Source organism: Lithobates pipiens, unplaced genomic scaffold (assembly GCF_037356315.1).
Source record: "Lithobates pipiens isolate NorthernLeopardFrog02 unplaced genomic scaffold, aLitPip1_a1.2 Scaffold_8, whole genome shotgun sequence".
Taxonomy (NCBI): Eukaryota; Metazoa; Chordata; class Amphibia; order Anura; family Ranidae; genus Lithobates; species Lithobates pipiens.
In genome coordinates this window covers 285,344,874-285,368,878 of record NW_027507903.1, presented here as the reverse complement: position 1 = coordinate 285,368,878, position 24,005 = coordinate 285,344,874, and the positions used below count along the sequence as shown (strand labels likewise).

The 24,005-nt window shown below is 40.6% G+C and overlaps 1 protein-coding gene across 5 annotated transcripts in view; it reads left to right on the top strand.

Moving 5' to 3' along the window:
• The window catches only part of ANO4 (anoctamin 4), a 320,816-nt gene that overhangs the window by 63,923 nt on the left and 232,888 nt on the right, over positions 1–24,005 (top strand). The window contains exon 1 of one of the 5 annotated variants that reach the window (XM_077472275.1): positions 18,409–18,619. The exons of 2 other annotated variants lie outside the window; for them this stretch is intronic. The gene's annotated coding sequence lies outside the window, so the exon portion shown is untranslated. Of the gene's footprint in view, positions 1–18,408; positions 18,620–18,706; positions 19,055–19,122; positions 19,267–24,005 lie in introns of those variants that run through there. 2 more of the 5 variants (XM_077472274.1, XM_077472276.1) reach the window with 2 other exon arrangements.

The window sequence follows — 24,005 nt, the reverse complement described above, 5'->3', positions numbered from 1 at the left end:
ACTTTTGACACTTTTTGGGGACCAGTGACACTAATACAGTGTCACTGCATGACAGTCACTGTACTAATGACACTGGCTGGGAAGGGGTTAACATCGGGGCAAACAAAGGGTTAACTATGTTATGTTGTGTTATGTTAACTAACTGGTATGATTACATCAACCCTTTAAAACATAAAGCAGTCAGTTAAAGACTGCACGGGCTGTATCACCTGTTTGTCTTTTATGATAATCTAAACTTTAAAGGATGCGTTCACCTTTTAAAAAAAAATTAAAATAAATGCACTTCTTTTTGCAGATAAAAAAATGTGCATTTATATAGTTTTTCATTGGGAGCCTGGAAAGCATTGTACCAACAATCAGCAGATTGTGGGTGCTATGCGGGGCTCTTGCAGGCTCTGTGTGTGTAAGCTGTTTGGCCTTACATCATATGGCCAATCAGTTACACATTACCAGGAAGCATCAATGAATGACCACAGTGCTAAACAGTGCCATGGTAGTTCATTGAGAACTACAAGCTGACAGCCACAAAGGCTGCCAGACCTTGTAGCTTTCAATTCACAGAACTCTGTAAATGAGTGAAGCGACTGGGCGGGCGGAGTCCTGCATGGCCACGTTCTTTAACCACTTCCCTACTGACGCGCGACGATGTACGTCGACAGAATGGCACGGACAGGCATATGGGCGTACAGGTACTTCCCTTTAAGAATGTCGCCATGCCATCGCGTGCACGCCGGTCGGGACCCCTGTGAGTCCGATCGCGGGTCTCGCAGACTCAATCGCTGCGTGGATACCCGCGATTGTCTCACAGGGAGGCTGAAAGGGGAGATGCGGAAGTAAACAGCATTCCCGTTCTGCCTAGCAACAAGTGACACTGATCTCTGCTCCCTGTGATTGGAGCAGAGATCAGTGTTCACTAACACACAGCCACGCCCCCCACAGTTAGTAACATGCCCCTAGGACACACTTAACCCCTACACTGCCACCCCTGGTTAACCCCTTCACTACCAGTGTCATTTACACAGGAATCAGTGCATTTGTATAGCACTGATTGCTGTATAAATGACAATGGTCCCAAAAATGTGTAAAAAATGTCCGATGTGTCCGCCATAATGTCGCAGTCATAATAAAAATCACTGGTCTCCGCTATTACTAGTAAAAAACTAAATTATTAATAAAAATGCCATAAAACTGTCCCCTATTTTGTAAACGCTATAAATTTTGCGCAAACCAATCAATAATCGCTTATTGCGAGTTCTTTTACCAAAAATATGTAGAAGAATACGTATCAGCCTAAACTGAGGAAAAAATATTTTTTTTATATATATTTTTGGGGGATATTTATTATAGCAAAAAGTAAAAAATAATGCGTTTTTTTCAAAATTGTTGCTCCTTTTTTGTTTATAGCGCAAAAAATAAAAACCGCAGGGGTGATCAAATACCACCAAAAGAAAGCTTTTGTTGGAAAAAAAGGACATCAATCTTGTTTGGGAGCCACGTCGCACGACCGCGCAATTGTCAGTTAAAACTACGCAGTGCCGAATCGCAAAAAATGGTCTGGTCTTAAGCCAGCAAAATGGTCCGGTCTGAAAGTGGTTAATGATCCCCCGTCACCTGTGGAGGTGCGGGGGCCAGTGGATTTGTAACATGTTACATGTTACACCCTGAATATGGCTGTAACTTGTAACAAGTTCAAAAAGATTAACTTATCCTTTAATAGGTCCCAAAAAATGAATTAAAAAAAAAGTTGAAAGTCATAGATGTTAAAACCCAAATCTAGGAAATCCTCCCTTGCAGTGGGGCTGCACCTACACTTCAAGGGTTAGATTCTCATTTAGTCTTGGGCAGAGTAAAAGTATTTTAACTTACCTGATCTTCTGCTCCCCAGCGGATGGCACTCCCCCATGCCCTGGCAGTGGACTTTTCCTTGCCAGGGCTTTGGGCCCTGCATTGGTCTTGATGGCATCAGGACCTTAGACTGCTTGAGCATGGGGGAGAAGATGCTCTGGTAACCAATCTAGCACTGCAGACGAGTGGAGGATTAGGTAAATAGATCTTCTTTTCTATGTCCCCTAGACCTAAATGAGCAACTAACCCTTGCAGTGGATAGGTGGCTACAGCCCCCTGTAAGGAATCATTTTTAGGTTTTCTAGAGTTGGTCATTAGAACAAACCTGAACAATTCAAACTGAGCATATGATGAAAAAATGCATAGTCAGAGGTATAGGCAGTTGTAGTTAGGCACAAATTTCACCTTTCCTGTAAATTTGAGTGTTCCTCTTCCCCTGGAGAGGCTGGCCATCACATTAATAGGGAGGTCCAGTAGATGGGTAAAAAGAAAAGTGGAGATTGGCCTATAGCTTTTACTAAGCATAATCTGTGATTATGCATTTGGCCGTCAAATGTTAACCTTGTTTTTCTTAGGTTTATGAGAGGTTTTCTTTTCCTCGGCAGGCAATTACTAAAGTTAAGATGGTCAAGATTAAAATTCCTGGCTATTTTTAAAGAGCTTCGCTTGATTGCAAATAAACACACACAAAACCAGGAGTCCTGTGTCTAGGAATTTCTAATTTTATACTTGTACTACCAGTAGCCAGCAAAGGTAATGAGAAGGGTAGTTCTTGGTCCTTCCAGTGGTAGAAAATTTTAGTGTAGAAGTCTTGACTGTACCATATGTAAAGACTAGAAAAAAAAAACACTCTATACTTTTTAGACAGGTAAACAAGCAATGTGTAGGCAGCAGGAGTGACATTTGGTGAAAATTAAAACTGCTGAGACCTAGGAGACAATCACCATGCCTCCAGGGTCTCTCGATCTGTTAAACCTGGCAGAAAAGGTCCAATGGAATCATTCCGTCGGATATTACGATCGTGCGTGGTCTTCATCTGACTTTTTTCTTTAAAAATTCAGATGGACCTAGAAATAGAACATGTTTGAAATCTGTCCGATGTAATCAATTTCTATCGAGAAAACCGTCTGTATGCTGGTCCAACGAACCAAATATGACGCTAGGGCAGCTATTAGTTACTGGCTATTGAACTTCCTTTTCTAGTCCCGTCGTACGTCATCACGTTCAAAACAAACAGACTTTGTCCGTTCATGTGTAGGCAAGTCTGTTCAGTCGGAAGTCCATCGTAACGACGTCGAAAGTCCGTTGGAACTCCGACGGGAAGACAGTGAGATCTTTTCTGCCGGAAAGTCCGGTCTTGTGTACGCGCCATGTTTTCTTCTGACATAAATCAGTATTAAGGAATTTAGCTCAAAATAATAAATGTTTTCCTCAAAAATGTCCTGGAACACTCACTTTTTTGCATTTTCACATCCACAACTTGAGTGTTAACTCTTTTTTTAAATTAAACTTTTTATTAAGGTTGTAAACATAGAGATTAATAAAGACAAGTATAATAGGTCAGCAGGACAGCTTTAATAGTGCTATCACATGCACAACTTGAGAATGTTAACTCTTTTTTTTTTTTATTAAACTTTTTATTAAGGTTATAAACATACAGTTTAATAAAGACAAGTATGATAGGTCAGCAGGACAGCATTAATAAACATTGATATAGTATCATATTACAATGTAATATACAACTATTGACAAATAAATATGACAACATTTCACTCAAACATGTATTGAATAACAAATACAAAATGTTAATAATACATACGAAAAGGTAAATTAATTATAATTTCTTACTGCACATTAATGCATAAATAATGTGTACCAACAAAGAAAATACAAAGAAGAAAAAATAAATAAATAAATAAGTAAATAGAATTAAATAAAATGGGATGTATTGGATAGATGGAAAAATATAATGGAAAAGGGAAAAAAATATATACAGGAGGGTAATAAAAAAAATAAAAAAAATAAGGTACAACCTATATTTGAATATTGAAAAGAGAGACATAAGATAGAAAAGAGAGGAAAACAGAAAAAGAAAAGAAAAAGAAAGAAAATATGAAGGTTGGTGGAGTCAGAGAAGAAGAATTATTAGGAAAGTGTGTACGGCAGGGAGGAAATATGTAGATAACTAGAATTAAGTAGGAAAGGACACAATTTTTTGTGAAGTTCAAAAATTCCATCTATGCGTACCATAGTTCGTAAAAAGAAGCACAGTTATCATTATCCATTGGCAATTAATTCCTCCATTCTCTTGAGATGGTTCAGTTCAGTGACCCAATCTCTCATGGAAGGGGGTATAGAGTTTTTCCAATATCTGGGGATCAGGGTTCTGCCAGCCAAAATACAAAATCAGAATAGTCTTTTTTTTTTAAATATTTTTAATAGAACCCCAGATCATGAAGAGAAGGACTACTTCAGGATGTTCTGGCCATTGTTAAGTTGTGATTAGGTGGCCTATTTTATTTTAAAAACTGCCTTCCAAAAAAAAAAAAAAACTATTTTCTAATTAGGTAAATGTGGAAAAGGATAGCAGAGCAGACTTTTGAGATATCCAAAACTACAATTTATAAAGTAAATGTATTGACATCACAATAAAGCATGATTAAAATATTATTGCTCCCAAATACATTTCATTTTAATGCCTCAAATACTATATATACACGAGTCCCCAAATCATACCTATTAGCTATCAGTATCACATGTTTTGTATTACTTTGCAATCAACAAGGTTACATATTCACTAAATAGGCATTGGACTGGATATTCCTTCTCAATGCAATTTAAAGATGTGAATTTCGCTCATTCTGCAGCATAATTGGGTATTTTATTTTACACAGAACAAAAGAAAAATTCTGCGCTACTATGTTCATACCAGTATTAAACCTTTCCTTCTATTTGCTTCTCTGATCCTCTGCCAAAAAAATACCCGATACACCTAGGTATGGGGGGGGGAGTGACATTCCCATTCCTCTTCCAAATGGGTACAGTATAGTTCCCCCTTGAAAGAATTGAAAGAAACCTGCCATAAGAGAAGCACAAATGCTGCTATTGTTTAAATTTGAAAATGCTGGTATCCTGGCTGTCATGATGATTCCCTTACTTCAGGACTTGGAGTCACTGTTACAAAAGCAGCTAGCAAATCCCAAAGTTCTGACTTGTTTCTGACATTCTTGAGCTACATAATACTGCAGTCAATAGGTCAACAACATAACACTAAGAAAGCATTGTCAGCGCCTACAGGTTTTATTTAACATGCTATTTAGCATTTGGTGGATTAGAAACATAGAAACATAGGAGCGTGATGGCAGAAAAAATACCAAATGGTTCATCAATTCTGCCCCATCTTTATACATATACTCTATGTTTTTTGTTTCTTTTTTTTGTTTTGCCTGAGTATAGATCTATGAGTATTTTATTACTGTGCAACCCATATTAAAACACAGGTGATAATGATGTTTTGTTACAACTGCCTGTTTGACATCTCTCTTACATTACAACCAATCGGTCCACAGCTTGGCAATTTTATGGGACAAGTAAAATGTTCTGCATTTCTTTTACTGTAAAAAAAATGTTCTGCATTTAATATTTGTTGAGATGTAATTATTTAAATGTGCCACTGGAGGGCACTGCATTCCAAATTATTATGTTTACAATGTGACACTAGGGCTAATTTACTAAAACTGGAGCTGGAAAATCTGGTGCAGCTATGCATGGTATCCAATCAGCTTCTAACTTCAGCTTGTTCAATTAAGCTTTGACAATAAAACCTAGTAGCTTATTGGTTTCTTTGCTGCACTGCACCACATTTTGCACTCTCCAGTTTTAATAAATCAAGCCCATTGCTTTTTGTATTTGGAGCATAACTGCCTGTTGTTTCTAATTTCAAGGACACTCCCAACTATAGTAAGTGATTTGTGACCCTGGAAATAATCTTGGTTTTAGTATGACCACTTGTTCCATTAAATCCTTCTTTTTCTGCACATTTTTTTTTTTTTATTGTATATTAAACATTGTGAGTTTTTGGGGGTTTTTTTTAAGTGAGGAGCAGAATTTTGCCAAATAAATTGCAACATTGGGATTTATTTCCCAGAATACATTATCAAGCCATAATTAGACATTCATTTTTCTGGCTAGTTATAACTTTTGTTTACTGTGTTTGTCTTGTGCTTTGGAACTTTGGTTATCCAACAGATTGATTAAAAGGTCCCCCTTAAAAAAAAAAAGAAAGGTCCCCCTCAAATGGGCATATGTTTCATACAACTTGTATTGAGCTTTAGAATTTATAATATGAGCTATACTATGCACTACTCTGGTAGTGTTTCCGGTAAACATGATGGCATAATAGATGAGAGTATCCATTGCAGATCATTTTATTTCCTTTTTATTTCCTATACCACCACCACCAAAAAAAAAAGGATTTAACCTCCCCGGCAGGATGATTATGTCAGATTTTTGATGCTGAAAGCGGAACAATTGTTTTGGATGGAAATTTGGTGTTTTATATTGTAGGCCTGCAATTCTAAAGCCGCGTACACACGGGCGGATTGTATGGCCTACTTAGTCCGACGAAACACATTTCAGCGGACAGTCCGCTCGTGTGTGGGCTTCAGCTGACTTTTTCAGCGTGCAGTCTGGCGTACTAAGTATTTCGGAATTTCTGTAATACTGTCCGTCATACTTTGGTTTCAGCGGACAATCCGCTCGTGAGTAGGCTAGTTGGACGGACTAAGAATGGCGCATGCTCAGAAAGGATTTACACGGCGGAAGGTTGCATTACTGTGTATTGGACTTCCTATTTCTAGTCCCGTCGTACGTGCTGTACACGTCATCGCGCAAGCTTTCGACGGACTGTTTGTGCATCCGTGTGTGGTCAAGTCCGTTCATTCGAAAGTATGACGGACTGTCCGTCGGATTGTATGACGGACTAAGTAGGCCATACAATCCGCCCGTGTGTACGCGGCTTTAGGAATAACTCACTTAAATCTGTCCATACCAAAGTCTAGTAGACATCCAGGGTATGATAAAGTTTGAAACACAAAATCATAAATTATAATATAATAAATAACTATAAATAATAACAAATAATAATGTAATAATAATACATTTTATTCAATACATTTCAGTGAATAATATAATCAAATCAAAAACAATGACATTTTTTTTGTCCAAACAAGGGTGCATTATTATTAGTCATATTGCTTCGGTAAACATTCCGGTATGGTAAATTTTGAAACATGGGACTGTACAAAGTCCAACGTCACAATCAGGACAATAGAACCTGGGTTCCTTTTGGATTTTCCTTCCACTGTCATCATGCTTTGAGCAACAAACCACGCACATCCTTGTGGGTGCTGACTTTTTTTCAGTTGGTGGGATATGGTCCATGAAGTGATGACCAGTCAGGCATTCTGGGTTGACAATGCCAGCAGCACGATGTCCAGCTCTATTCATAGCCATTGGTGTTTGGTGGTTTCGAAAGGTCAGTTAGGCAACTTTCCAAAGAAAGTCAGCATGAACCACAGGTTTGTCACTCTTTTTTGTTTAGCAGAATGTAGGCACTCCAAAAGCATTGCTCAAGAAGATGCCTGAAAATCTTCTTGTAATACTTTTTTTGTTTTCTCATTGCTGGATAAAATTTGTCTCTGTCAACACCTCCCATGATGTTGTTGTAGTCTACCACTACCTGTGGTTCATGATGTCTTTCCCACCTTTTGTGTGTACCGTGACAGTTGAGATGTTATGGATTGTACTCATTGGGCACACATCTTGTTTGTCATGCCATCACAGTGCCATCATTTTTCTTTTCTGCCAGGTAACCATTTCTCCTGTCTTGAGCTTCTTATTGCCAAAGATTGGTGGCATGTCACACCGGTTAGCCCTAACGGTTCCATAGGCATCCGTTTTGTTCTGTAGAAGGAACTCATACATTTCAGGATATGTGTAAATGTTGTCTGTAGTTACATAATAGCCCTGATTTAGCAATGGCTCAATCAGTGAAAGAACGGAAGGTGTTGCCATTCCATAATTACTGTATTTTGGGTTGAATTTGGTTCCTTTCCCAGTGTATAGGACAGAATTCCAAATGAAACCAGTGCTCGATTCACATAGCATGAAACATTTTATGCCAAATCGTGCTCTCTTTGATGCCATGTATTGTATCCAGCTGAGCCTTCCCTTGTAGGCCATTAGACTTTCATCTATGCTAATGTCTCTATCTGGCACATAGCTCCGGAAATTCTTCTGAATCATTTGATATACCTCCCAAATCTTCTTGAGTTTTGGTGGGGGAGGAGTAGTTTCATCAAATTCTTCAATATTTGCAAATACTTCATTATCAGGGAAAATGTGTACTCTGACACGATCGTGCCCAAAAATGGAGTGGCTAGTAATTTATTGGTTGTCCAATACCACTTCTGCAGGGGTTTCCCCATTACTTTCTGAAGAATTATTAGGCCCAGAAATTTCCAAATGTCCTCTTTGGTCACTGGTTCCCACTTTCTGCTCCTTGAAAACCTCTGATGCGTAGCAGCTTGTTGCTCCTGGTACCGGTTTGTCTCCGTAACTATATTTTCAATAACCTCATTGGTCAAAAATTGTTGGAGGTATGCCAAGGGGTTGTCATCTTCAACATTCACTTTGATACCAGGTGCTCCAGTAAATGGGGCGCTGAATCTATCTATCTATCTATCTATCTATCTATCTATCTATCTATCTATCTATCTATCTATCTATCTATCTATCTATCTATCTATCTATATAGATAGATAGATAGATAGATAGATAGATAGATAGATACAACATAATGCCTGGCTTGCTTCCTCCACCCAGGTGGTATAGGCTGTCATTAAGATGAATGGCTGATCACTGCCATGCTCGTGTATATGGTGGTGCTATCATAAACACAAGTGCAGAGTACAAGCATTTGCAAAAAATAGGAAATGTTTTATTGTTTTGAGAAAAGTAAAATGTAAATAGCATTTTTTTAAATTTTTTTGTAAATTATGCTAAGAGAACATGTAAATCTAAAGTAAGTGTTATCCTAATTTGGCTGCAAAAGTGGAAATGCACTTTAAGTGAGACAGGGAAGGGAAATGTGACTTTCCCAAAAGTTTGTGTAAGATATTTTAGGAGCTGAAATACTTATTTAGGAGGTCATGACTGCAAATGAAGAGGTTTGCATTGATGTGGCAAGTGTGAATTGTCATCTTGTGGGGCCTGAAATACAGCATTACAACGTTTTGTTCAAGGGCAAGTTGCTTTATGGCATGCATTATATTACAATGTATTAACAGTGGTGTAATTCCTGTGGGAGCATTTTCATTACTGATTTATATAATGCCAATATATTCTGCAGTATTGTACTGTGTATGCAGTGGCTATAACAAGATTAAATCCCACACAAATACATACAAAAACAATGGTTTGCAATTAATAATTATTGAGTTTAAGCCTTTAAGCCAGACATGCTGATAGTAATTACACATGTGCAAATGAACAATAATTGTTTACGTACCAGTCAATACCACCATAAAATTATGGTATTGGTTAAAAAACAGAGCAATTTAACATCAATCATCAACTGGCATACAAACACAGGAAATGCCCCAAAATTTTTCATCTCGATGGCTAGACTCCAAATTGTTTGCGCAATCTGTTGATTTTACCGATCATGCTGTGGAAAGTTAATAGTGGGATAGATCCCTGGTTTGGGATAATTGTACATACACTAAGCAAAATTATAAAGACAACACTTTTGTGTTTGCCCCTATTTATCATGAGCTGAACTTAATGATCTACAACCTTTTCAATGTACACAAAAGGCCTATTTCTCTCAAATATTGTTCACAAATCTGTGTAAATCTGTGTTAGGGAGTACTTCTCCTTTACTGAGATAATCCATCTGCCTCACAGGTGTGGCATATCCACATGCTGATTAGACAGCATGATTATTGCACAGGTGTGCCTTAGGCTGGCCACAATAAAAGGCCACTCTAAAATGTGCAGTTTTACTGTACTGGGGGGCTTGTGGGGGTCCGAAAACCAGTCAGTATCTGGTGTGACCACCATTTGCCTCATGCAGTGCAGCACATCTCCTTCACATTGATCAGGTTGTTGATTGTGTCCTGTGGAATGTTGGTCCATTCCTCTTCAATGGCTGTGCGAAGTTGCTGGATATTGACAGGAACTGGAACACACTGTCATATATGCTGATCCAGAGCATTCCAAACATGCTCAAAGGGTGACATGTCCGGTGAGTATGCTGGCCATGCAAGAACTGGGATATTTTCAGCTTCCAGGAATTGTGTATAGAACCTTGCACCATGGGGCTGTGCATTATCATGCTGCAACATGAGGTGATGGCCATGGATAAATAGCACAACAGGGACTCAGGATCTCAGGATCTCAGGATCTCGTCACGGTATCTCTGTGCATTCAAAATGCCATCAATAACCTGTGTTCATTGTCCATAGCATATGCCTGCCCATACCATAACCCCACTGCCACCATGGGCCACTCGATCCACAATGCTGACATCAGCAAAAAACTCACCCACACAATGCCATACATGCTGTCTGCCATCTGCCCTGTACAGTGAAAAACAGAATTAATCCGTGAAGAGAACACCTCTGCCAGACACAATCGAATGTGAGCATTTGCCCACTCAAGTTGGTTAAGAGGACAAACTGCAGTCAGGTCGAGAACCCAATGAGGATGACGAGCATGCAGATGAGCTTCCCCGAGAAGGTTTCTGACAGTTTTTTCTGACAATTTTAGCTCTGGCAGACATTCCTGCAGTCAATATGCCAATTGCATGCTCCCTCAAATCTTGCAAAGTGTAGCATTGTGCTGTGTGATAAAAGTGCACATTTTAGAGTGGCCTTTTATTGTGGCCAGCCTAAGGCACACCTGTGCAATAATCATGATGTCTAATCAGCATCTTGATATGCCACACCTTTGAGGTGGATGGATTATCTTGGCAATGGAGACGTGCTAACTAACACAGATTCAGACAGATTTGTGAACAATATTTGAGAGAAATAGGCCTTTTTTGTACATAAAGTCATAGATCTTTAAGTTCAGCTCACGATAAATATGGGCAAGCACAAAAGTGTTGCATTTATAATTTTGCTAAGTGTATATGCCGTCAAGGTGTAGTCGCTAAGCTGAGTGTATTTGTTTGCTTTATTTTGTTGCCAACTTTACATATGAAGAATGTAATCTTCAATCTATTGTTATTTTAAAGGTCTTAAAGGAGAAGTATAGCCAAAGCTCGTTTGGCTGGGCTTGTCCTATGGATCACAGGAGTGCAGTTCGTTTTGTACTCCTGTGATCCGTTTTCAGCAGAGAGCGGACTGAATTCTGCTCTCTACTGATGTCACAGAAGACGATCCAGGCACCGCATCATCGCGACAATGGAAGTCTGGTTCCGTCAGGTGCCTGGACTGATAGCAGTCTCAGCCTCTCAGCGAGCTACTGAGAACCCCTCCACAGCTCAGCACTCCAGCGACTGAGGAAGGAGAAGAGAGAGCTGTGACTGACAGTCTGTAGCGCTCTGCTCAGGGATCTGTCAGAACCAAGCGATCGGCAGTGTTCGAATGCTGAGTTCTCAGTGCAGATGCGCCGGGGGACAGATGCAGCATCTGACTGATGCTACATCCACTTAGGTAAGTATAAAACTGAAAAAAAAAAAAACATACTTGTCTTTTAAGTAACAGTTATTGTATAATCTAGAAGTTTGAGCTCTTTTTGAGTTCTTTATTATTTTATTCTTTGATGTCTCGTTTGTATTTTTAGAGGTCTAGTGGGAAGGTTTTGTATGTTTTAGTCTCGTTGTAAATTGCAAAAATGTTTCAATAAAAATGACTTGATTCAAGAAGGAAGCTTGGACGAGATGGAGAACGTGACATCACTGCCCTCCTATCTAGTGGGAAGGTTTTGTATATTTTAGTCTCGTTGTAAATTGCAAAAAATTTTCTAGAAAAATGACTTGATTCAAGAAGGAAGCTTGGGCGAGATGGAGAACGTGACATCACTGCCCTCCTATCCACCTTGTCCAATTAGAGAATGCCTTATATTCCTGCTGAGGCCTTTGTTGTGTTGCCCTCTCAGCACTGCTCTTCAGTATTGTCCCATTGACACATTAAAGTCTTCTTGTGAAAACATGTCATAATGTCATACATTTTATTCCAGCTAAAAGCCTGCCCTGTTATTTTGGTGTTGATAGTAATGATCAATTGGAAATGCAAGAAAACCTGTTCTCCTGTTATTGTTTCAATTTAATAAGTCAGTGCTGGCCCCATGTTCTCCATTCCCTCCAACTTGTGGGATATTGTACTATGCTCCTCTGACAGCATAGCTTGAGAGCAGTATGGTTGTGTCTGCAAAATGAGTGCCATCACCACTAACTTCCTAAAAACAGCCATGTGGAACTGTTAAAATACTTTTAGCTCTCAGGAACCCCTGCTAAAATTGATTATATAGTGGTGGTCAGCGTAGGTGGTGAGAGATCAATTCACCACTCACTGCTCAAGGAACCATTAGCATCTTCTGGAGGAGCCCTGGTTAAGAAAGGCTGTTCTAAGGAAAACCTGCTGTTGACTCAGGCATTGTCTAACAAACAGGAGAGCTAAATATGTAGCTGATTCATATTTTATTATTATTACAGGTATTTATATAGCGCCACCAATTTACACAGCACTTTACATATATATTGTACATTCACATCAGTCCCTGCCCTCAAGGAGCTAACAATCTAAGATCCCTGACCCACAGTCATACATGCATACACTAGGGCCAATTTAGACAGGAGCCAATTAACCTACCAGCATATCTTTGAAGTGTAGCAGGAAACCGGAGTACCCGGAGGAAACTTACATAGACACAGGGAAAACATGCAAACTCCATGCAGGTAGCGCCATGGTTGTGATTTGAACCAATGACCCTAGTGCTGCTAAGCGGAAGTCATAATCACACATATTCTTTGCTTTCTTATCTCTTGTTATCTGCCACATTGCGAAGCTGGGAAGGTGACACAATTATTTCTTTATTCAGCAATGCAGCTTTCAGAGTCATCACTCCATCTCTAGGATACTCACTGAACAAAAGAATTGGCATCATCGCCTCTGTACATTTAGCAGAGAGGTGACTCAGGAAGCAGTATCGCTAAAGCAGTAAGTATCAGAATGAGTCCTGGCTGTGCATTGTGGCAGGGGTGCATAAACCTCTTGGCAGGTATACCTTCATATACAGAAAGTGTATTCAGTTTTTCCTTTCTAGTATTTTAATAATTTATACAGCATTTAAAAGGAGTTCCTGCCCTTTAAGGAGCTTATACCATTTTGTCATACAGGCACACACATCATACCTAATAGAGCAGCCTTTCTCCAACTTTTATGCCATGGATGAACTCTTAAAAGAGTTTCTATATCTTAAAGAGGAAGTAAACTCTCCTACTCTGATGCTTCTTTTCATTTAGTCCATTATAATAAGTCATTATCAGACTATAGCTACTGTAATCCAGCCCAAATTGCATATTACTTACTGTTTAAAGAAACTTTAAAAAAAATTGTTTCCAGGGGTTAGGCAGTGCCATCTTAAGTATTGTTTTCTGAGTCCACAGTGGAGTATATTTCCGCCCTTACATCGAGCACTTCCTGTACTGTTAACCAAGCCTCCTTCTCAATCCAATGTTTCTATGGCAACCCTGCTTCCCTGTTCATAGCTTACTTGTTTATTTCATAGTATTTACTTGTGCCGATGTCTAATGTTTCCCTTTGTCAGACTTATCAGCTTCAGCTGATAAGACTGCAGTAATTGCCAAGTGTAGACTGTATGTGAGGTCACATGGTCACATGATGTGTAGGAGGAAGCTCTGAGTGATTAGCAGAGTTCAGTGTTGTGCCGTAGGAAGTCTTGATAACAGATAGATAAGACATAGAGAGTGTGCCTTAAATCAGGGGAGATCTGGGCATGCTCAGTGACTTAATTCTACAGAACAAGGATTACAACAATACTAAGCAAGTAAGGAGATATCTACAAGCAGTGTTCATTGGGGTTTTTTATGCTGATTTACATGGGACAAAGTTGTGGGGGAGGGTTTACAACCACTTTAAGAAACCCCCACTAAAATGATTAGCTCATGGTACATTAACATGATCAGTAAGTTGTGGAGACTTTAATGCATTATATTATATAAACCTTCTCTGTGCAGCAGCACCCCTAATACTTACTGTGATGGGAGGGCCCATGGAAACCAGAATCCCTTGGAAAGTATGGGAAACCCATGTTTCAGCTCCCCATGCACCTCTTATGTCTAAGTCACCTGTGCCATCCTGGCACAGGTTGAGTGAGAAAATATATCTTGGATTACTTAAAATGGGACAGTAATATTTATCCACAATATCTTACAGGATATATGTAAAGACTATTCTTGGTTTGCTTGATTCTGAACTCAACATGTTAATTGAGAGAGCTGATCACATTGGCCTCTGGAACTGGGTAGGAGCCAGACAGTCTACTCTTACTATAGTTTGTTGCCTACTAGGCTGGGGGGGGGGGCACTGTTTGTATTTTTAATTGTAATTAGCTCCTGCTATTGTGAGAAGGTGTCCTGTATTTATACTAATATGTGAAGCTCGGTGACAACAAGTCTGTCCTAAAGGTCATGTCTCTGTGTCACCTATTCTGGGTAAATGATTAGATAATTAGCTCATGTTAATTAGGTGTCTGCTTACAGGTTGTATTTTCATCCTGCTGTATATATCTGTGTGAGATCTCAAAATAAAAATTTATTCCTGTTTGAACCTTAATACAGAGCCTCGTCTCGTACTTGGGGGAGAATTATTCATATGGGTTTCTTGTTCAGCTGATTGGAGTGTTTGGTAGCTGCCTTTGTGTTCGAGTATGGAATGTCCTAAATGACTTTAACCCCTTTCATACTCTGGGTGTCGTTACAACTGGTGGCAAGCAGTGGGATCATTCCCACAGCTCAGAAGGACAGCTACAAGAGGACACAGGCCAATGGAAGCACGGTACGAATGGCTAAAGCATTCTACCCTTAAGGACTCACTGGAGAACCGGGGCCGACCAGCCAACAACCGTAAGAAGAGGGACATTATCGCAGAACTAGTCGAAATGGATAGAGCCGAAAGGCCCATCATAACAGACAGGACACCCGAAGAGGCAAGTTTTGATCGGGCTGTTAACATAAGACTGGCACATTATGGTCCTAACCCTACAGCGGAGATCATTAACCTAGTTATAGCAGCTGTGGAGGCAAATTGGCTACAGCAAAGAAGTGCCGCAGCAGCAGAAGTCACAGCAGCCCCAACTGAAAAGCTGAAGTGCTCAAAACAGGGCAGAGTCCTGCTAACCTCTGCCCAGCACTGATAGCATCTTCTGGGTTCCATGGACAGGAGATGGTGAACCTCTATCCCTAGATACCAGTTACAGAGGCAGGGGATTTGATAGACTTTTCTACTGAGGAAGAACAACCTGATGAGCCTGCAGCAAAAGAGCTGGTATCAGGGCCAAACTTCAGTGTGCGCTGCCCAGCACCAAAAGCAGTATCTGTGGAGTTGCAAGGAACTTCCCCAGCTGAGGCACTGGTCACCGGACAGAGGGTCCAAGACCTCTGATCCACACCTGTGGCAGTTCCCGGAGGCTCATGGTGAGAAGGTGGCAATCACTTCCCAGCAGCCAGATAAGGGAACGGAAAAGGAAGCAGCCAGGTCACCTCCCCAATGGCAGCTGCACAGTTTGGGAGGGGAAGAATTCAATTGCCTCCTGCCCCAACGGTTAGCCAAAGCGGATGATGTGGAGTCCCCAGCAGAAGTGCTGGCAACATGGCAGAGTGCTACCAACCTCTGCCCAGCACCAGCAACAACTACAGAGTTCCAGGGAGCCTGGGCAGTTGGCCTCCCTCCCCAACAGTTAGCCAGAGCAGATGGTGTGGGGTTTCCAGCAGAAGGGCTGGCAACATGGCAGAGTGCGACGAAACGTTGCCCAGCAAGTTCGACAGGGAGCTGGGGCAGTCGGCTCATCTCTCCAGCCACAGATTACAGAATGTATGGACTTAATAGACTGTTCAGATGATGTTATAGATTATGCATCACCTGCTCAAGTACTTGCAGCAGGACAGAGTACTGCAGACCCCTGCTCTACACCCGTGGCAGTTTCGGAGGCCCGAGGTGAAAAGGCGATGGTTCCTCTCTCCTAGTGGATTTCAGAGATGCAGGGAGGAGAAGCAGCCATTTTCCCTCCCCAACAAGTGTTTGTGCACCTGGGAGACAATACCAGCGAAAGGGTTCCAACAGCAGATGGCGCCCCAGAATGATGACACCAACCCAGCTGAAGCTCTGGCAACTGGGCAGAGTGCTACCAACCTCTGCCCAGCACCAGCAACAACTACAGAGTTCCAGGGAGCGGGGAGAGTCAGCCTCCCTCCCCAACAGTTAGCCAGAGCAGATGGTGTGGGGTTTCCAGCAGAAGGACTGGCAACAGGGCAGAGTGCTGCTAGCCTCTGCCCTCAACTAACAGAGGATACATTTCATGTAAAGGTGGATGGGGCTTCAGTCCCCACCTGTATACCCCAGGGATGCTGGGCAGTCAGCCCAGATCCCCAACAGCATGACAGAGTGAGCCCAGTCACCCTGTCTTCTCTCCAGCGGCTGAGAGAGGAAGCGGTTGGCTGGGTGAGTAATACTCTGTTTGGAACAATTTGTTTGGGGTACTGTGTGGATACCAGCATTAGAGGACTGAAACTATGGACTAACTTCGGAGTTAACCCGTCTGGGGTCTCCTCCTGTGTTAGTCTCCTGCCGAAAGGGGAGAGATGTAACTGGAGGGCCAGTGGAACCCAGAATCCCTTGGAAGGTATGGGAAACCCATGTTTCAGCTCCCCATGCACTTCTTATGTCTAAGTCACCCTGTGCCATCCTGGCACAGGGTGAGTGAGAAAATATATCTTGGATTACTTAAAATGGGACAGTAATATTTATTCACAATAACTTACAGGATATATGTAAAGACTATTCTTGGTTTGTTTGATTCTGAACTCAACGTGTTAATTGAGAAAGCTGATCACATTGGACTCTGGAACTGGGTAGGAGCCGGACAGTCTACTCTTACTATAGTTTGTTGGCTACTAGGCTGAGGGGGGGGGGGGGGGCTCACTGTTTGTATTGTTAATTGTAATTAGCTCCTGCTATTGTGAGAAAGTGTCCTATATTTATACTAATGTGTGAAGCTCGGTGACAACAAGTCTGTCCTAAAGGTCATGTCTCTGAGTCACCTATTCTGGGCAAATGATTACATAATTAACTCATATTAATTAGGTGTCTGCTGACAGGTTGTATTTTGATCCTGCTTTATATATTTGTGTGAGATCTCAAAATAAAAATTCATTCCTGTTTGAACCTCAATACAGAGCCTTGTCTCGTACTTGGGGGAGAATTATTCGTATGGGTTTCTTGTTCGGCTGATTGGAGTGTTCGAGTATGGAATGTTCTAAACGACTTTAACCCCTTTCATACTTGAGGTGTCGTTACACTTACCTCAATACAGCGATGTTGCACAAGAGCCTCCAGAGTCCGGGACTCTCCCCCCAGCATTGGACACAGGACTGCTGTAAATTAAAGTAAGTGAGCCAATCAGGCGAGAGAGGGGGTGGGGCTGAGCTGCAGCTCTGTTTCTGAATAGACACACTGAGCAGCGGCTCAGCTCGGGTATCCCAGTGCAAACTAGGACATTATGGCAATGCATTTTTTCCTAATCTTTTTTTGGCAGAGATTACTACTGTTTTAAATAAAGTATGGGACAAATAATTAATAATATTATTGTACATAAAAGAAACACAAATAATAGGGATGTCAATGGATGCACAGAGGCTGGCTCAGGATGGAGCCCACATGTCTATCCTCATTGCAAGCGCTTGCTAAGGGGGCAGATACAGAACAGGATTGCCGGAGAGGGACTCTAACAAGAGGAGGTTTGGAATGGCTCTGTACAATAACATTGCACAAAGCAGGTGAGTATAACATGTTTATTATTTTAATTTACAAAAAAATGCCTTTAAAACAACTTGGCGTAAGCCCACATTAAAACTTTACAGAGAGAAAATGCTGGTGGAAATTTAACCTACGACCTTGTGCAGCAAGGTCACAGCGCTAACCCATAAACCTGAAAAGATTTAACAGCTGAGCAGTAATGTATCCGTAGATGTTCCTGACAACTTTGAAAATATTCGGAATTGTTTACTGCACCTGTGTGAATATTTATGAAATGACCCAGATTGCCTACCTTTGGGGAAAAGAAAAAAAAAAAAAAAGAAAAACTCTTTCGACTTGGAATACTGAGCACCAGAACATTTTGTTTTGAAAGAGGTAAATTATCAGAGCAGAAAGAAATAATGCAGATCACATGCAACACCTGCCCTAAAGAAAGGGTCACATTTGTTATGGTGTGTCTACAGCCGTAGGGACCGTCACTATGCTATTGCTGCTTCCTCTACACTGCAGTCAATGCAGCATTATACAGCATCTATTGCAGAACCAAGAAACCATCACCTTTGACCCATGTCCTCATATACTAGGATGTATGTCGTGGGCACCAGAATGAATCTACATCTTAATGACAGCGCAGTTCCTGGGGAGACATTGATGTAGCACTAAGACAGTTTTTTGTGCATGGTACAGAAGGCAGTGTGCAGGGAGAGAAGGTAAAGCCAGCTTTGATGCTCTGCAGTCACTTTTTTTTTTTTTTTTTTGGTCCAGCGTCATGCTGACACTGCTAACTTCTTCTTGATTGGATGTTTCCAGGGACTGCCTAAGAATACTGATTGTATCTTAAAGAGTAGCTTAGGCACATGGCAGAGAATTCCTGTTATTTCCTTTCTTTCTTGTCTAGCAAGCTTGTGAAGATGACACCTTTTACTAGAGCTATTCATTGAGCTGCATGCTTTAACTAGGGGGCTTTGTGTGAAGCTCTGATAGTAGGAGAGTAACTACAGGACGGGGTTACCTAAGTGAAGCTTTGCAGCCTGTGTAAGCTAAGTCACCCTGCATCGTCCTGACATGGTTGCAGATGCTATTTGTCCTGAAGAAATAGAAGGGACAGCTCCTGGGTTTTTCCGTGTGGATTTTCCGCTCCTATGGTGAGTGCCGGCAAGGGATGAAATCAGCTCTGCTGCAGTGTATTATTTTTCTCCTCTTCTTGTCTCTTTGACCTTCATCATTTAGCTCTCTGGAGTGGACTCTATTATCCTGCATGCTTAGAAAGCCAGAAATATAATCCCTGAGAGATGTGCAGACTATGACTGGCTTGCTATACCATCATCAGACGTTCTACTGAATTTAACCCAACAAGGTAGTATTACATCTGTGTGTAGCATACAACATCATTCTGTCTGGTGAGCAATCAAAAAATACCAGTTAAGTTTTATATTACCAATTTGCTTTTACAATACTATGTGCACACTTTTTCAGTTTCCCTTTATGTGAACATGTAGTGACCTTCACTGGGTTTACTTTGGTTTTGTAATAATGCAGCATACGTCTAATAGATTGATGTCTTTTGTGCTTGCATTGGAATATTGAACTGTTCTGTAGCAAAACCGCATAGCTTTAATATATTCTAACGTTGTGATGTGAACGGTAGCCACAGACACCTTTTACAGCCTGTAGACAGCTCTGATAAAATGAATGGAGAGGACAGATGTCATATGTATCCAGTGGTCTTGTGTATATGTTCCCAAGATTAGACTGTGGGGGACGGAGCATTCAGTAGGGTACACATGGAATTGTTTTCATGTGACGCAGACATTGCAGATTACATCATTGCAGCTTACTGGAGAGGTGAGGGGAGCGAGGTTATTGATGTGCGCGTCCTTGTAAATCACAGCACAATCAAGCCTTTGAATAATCAGCATTCTAATGACAGATTTAATAGAGAACCTGTGCGTCTCATCAATATCACATAACGGAATGACAGGGGCGTTCACTGGGAGCAAACTATTTCATAGAATAAAAAGTTTGCAAATTGTCAGCAGAGAAAGCTCTACCTGTATGGGCCATGTGCTTTGTAGAATATATATCTATATCTATATCTATCTATATATATATATATATCTATCTATATATATATATATATATATATATATATATATATATATATATTTATATATATATATATATATATATATATATATATATATATTATATATATATATATATATATATATATTTATATATATATATATATATAAATAGATAGATAGATAGATAGATAGATAGATAGATAGATAGATAGATAGATAGATAGATATAGATATATATAGATAGATAGATATATATAGATAGATAGATATAGATATATATAGATAGATAGATATAGATATGGATATATATCTACAGCTATAGATATAGATCTATATAAATATAGACTTTTAAGGTCAGTATCCGGCTTAAAAATAGGTAACAACTAATTCTACATCCCAATATATAGCTTGAAGCTCAGTGGTGATGCAGCAAGAAAGGGGAATTCCTCCCAAAATGAGCAGCTTCCTTCCTGTCTGTAATGTGTTGATATGCCAAGGTATTATGTCTCGTGACCTCTAAATCTCCATCTGGTCCTTTGATCTGTATTGTTTTTCACATTTGTTCACCTAAATAGCATTCTGGGAATGTTAGACAGAAAATGCATTATGCTTTTGCTTTGTGTTTTGTACATTTAAGCCTTGAGATGAAGTACTGATAACTGGCATCAGACCAGGTGTCGCTGCACCTTTTTCTATAAAAGACATAATAGCGAATGTACAATATTGTGTGGGACATGTAGGTCAGGAACAGCCATAGAAGAGATAATGCTCTCGGGCTTTATATGTTTTCAATGATTTCAAGGACTTCATCCATCTCATATGTAATTCAAACATTTTGCATTCCAGAAAGACAAAGGGCACAGCAGGATGGCATAGAGAATAAAAGTTTAGTTTTTTTTTTCCGATGCTTTTATGGATGAATTCGATACACAGAACAAGGCTGTGCTTTTTCCCTATGTTTTTTTCTGCAATCTGTCATGTGTCATCACACTGTGTATGGTATATCATCCAATGCACTGCAATTTCTCAGGTCCCCAATTCTTTCCCTTCTTCTTCAATTTTTTGCCTTAAAAGGGTAAAGTTTGCTTGGGCATCTTAAAATAATTATTAAGGATATTCTTGCAATAAAATAGAAAATATGAATAGAACTGTAATTCTGTATTTTATAAGGCTTTGGTCTCATTTGCCATCTCTGTAGGTCAATATAGCTGATAGTTTAATAATATAATTTTCTGACAAGACTAAAATCTTTGAACATATAACATTAAAGCTTGGTTCACATATATGCGAATTTAATGCATTTTGAACCACAGCCAATGCACATGACATTTGAATTGGCAGCCTTCGCTATGGAGCCAGTTCACATATCTGCGGGCTGGCCACGGTTTGTTTTTAAAAAGAGTCCTGTGCATTTTTCAATCTGGTTCAGGTGCGATTTTAAAAATTCACACTTGAATTGGCTGGACATACATGAACTTTAATTGGATCCAAGTCTCAGGCCGCGTACACACGGGCGGACTGTTCGCCCAACTTTGTCCGCTAAACAGTGTTTCAGCGGACAATCCGCTCGTGTGTGGGCTTCAGCGGACTGTTTCAGCGGACAGTCTGACGAACAAAGTCTTTCGGAATTTCCGTAAGACAGTCCGTTCAAACTTGGTTTTGTCCGTCCAAACTTGGTTTCAGCGGACAGTCCGCTCGTGTGTAGGCAAGTTGGACGGACTAAGTATGGCGCATGCTCAGAAAGGGTTTACACGGCCAAAGGTTGCATTGCAGTGTATAGGACGTCGTTTTTCTAGTCCCGTCGTACGTGCTGTACATGTCATCACGCACGTTTTCAGCGGACTGTTCGTTCATCGTGTGTGGTCAAGTCCGTCCATGCTAATTTTGAACGGACTGTTTGTCGGATTGTTTGACAAACTTAGTTGGGCGAACAGTCCGCCCGTGTGTACGCGGCCTCAGTCCGTAGGGTTCAATATTAAGTTGGCTCACCCATTGAAGCTATAACATCTTCAACTCTTCTGGGAAGGCTGTCCACAAGGTTTAGGAGTGTGTCTATGGGAATATTTGACCAATCTTCCAGAAGCGCATCATTACATCAGCACCAGTCAAGTACCTCCACCCCTAACTCACTCATCCATGTCTCCATGGACCTTGCTTTGTGCACTGGTGCACAGCCATGTTGGAATAGAAAGGGGTCATCCCCAAACTGTGCCCACAAAGTTAGGAGCATGAATTTGTCCAAAATGTCTTGGCATGCTGACGCCTTAAGAGTTACCTTCAGTGGAACTAAGGGGCCAAGCCCAACCCCTGAATAACCAACCCCACACCACAATCCCTCCTCCACCAAATTATTTGGACCAGTGCACAAAGCATGAATGAGCGAGTTTGGGGTGGAGGAACTTGACTGGCCTGCACAGAGTCCTGACCTCAACCCAATAGAACACAACTGGGATAAATTAGAGCGGAGACTGCAAGCCAGGCCTTCTCATCCAACATCAGTGCCTGACCTCACAAATACTCTTCTGGAAGAGTTGAAGCTCTTATAGCTTCAAAGGGTGAGCCAACTCTATATTGAACCCTATGGACTTAGACTTGGATGCCATTAAAGTTCATGTGCGTATACATTTGTCCCAATACTTTTGACATTATGGTGTATGTGAACCAAGCCTAAAAGAAAATTATTTGTGTTTATACTCCATGGAATATATATTTCAGTAATTTGGGCTCCAAAAGCCATTATCCAACCACTAAAATAAAAAATACAAAGAGAGCCATTCTGTTGATCACATTGAACCTGCTTACTGCCAAACTGACATGCCTGTTCCCCTATGATAAAGTGTGTGTGATAGTTCTGGTTATAGGCCTGACCTAGGAACAATACTGACCCACCTTGATGACCATTGTACACTGCAATCTGCAATTAACAACCGCATAGAGATCAAAAATAATCCATATGCTTATTTGGCATACAGTGCTCAGCATAAATGAGTGCACCCCTTTTGAAGTACCGTATGATTTTAATCAATATCTCAATGAGTACAAGAACAATTTAATTTTTTTTTTATAAAACTGAGTTTCATAGAACATTTGTTTAACTAATTACATGAAAATAAGGTTAATAATATAACTTAGATTAAAAAATCTTCAGTTTTACCCAAATGACTTGAGGCAAAAATGAATACACTGCACAAGAAAAACTACTACATCTAGTATTTTGTATGACCTCCATGATTTGCAAGGACAGCAGCAAGTCTTCTAGACATGGAATGGACAAGTCGGTGATTGCAACATCCATATTTTTCCATTCTTCAAGAACAACCTTTTTTTAGCGCCTGGATGCTGGATGGACAGTGATGCTCAAGTTGTCTCTTCAGAATTGCACATAGGTGTTCGATTGGGTTCAGATCAGGTGACATACTTGGCCACTGAATCGCTTCCACCCTGTTCTTCTTCAGTAATGCAACAGTGGCCTTAGATGTGTGTTTTAGATCATAGTCATGTTGGAAAAGTGCATGACGACCAAGGGCATGGAGTGATGGTAGCATCTTCTCTTTCAATATAGAGCAGTACATCTGTGAATTCATGATAACATCAATGAAATTCAGCTCTCTGACACCAGCAGCACTAATTCAGCCACACGGGACACTGCCCCCACCATGTTTCACTGTAGGCACCATGCATTTTTCTTTGTACTCCTCACCTTTACAATGCCATACAGTTTTGAAGCCATCGGTTCCAAAAAATTTTATCTTAGTCTCATCATTCCAGAGTACAGAGTCCTAATAGTCTTCTTCTTTTTCAGCATGGGCCCTGGCAAATTCTAGGCGGGCTTTTTCGTGCATGGGCTTTAGGAGAGGCTTCCTTCGTGGGTGACACCATACATGCCATTCTTCAGCAGTGTATGCTGTATTGTGTCGCTGGACATAATCACCCCAGTTTGGCTTTCTATTTCTTTAGCAGTAAAGCTTAACTGCAGTGAACTTGCATGGTGATTTTCTTCAACCCTTCT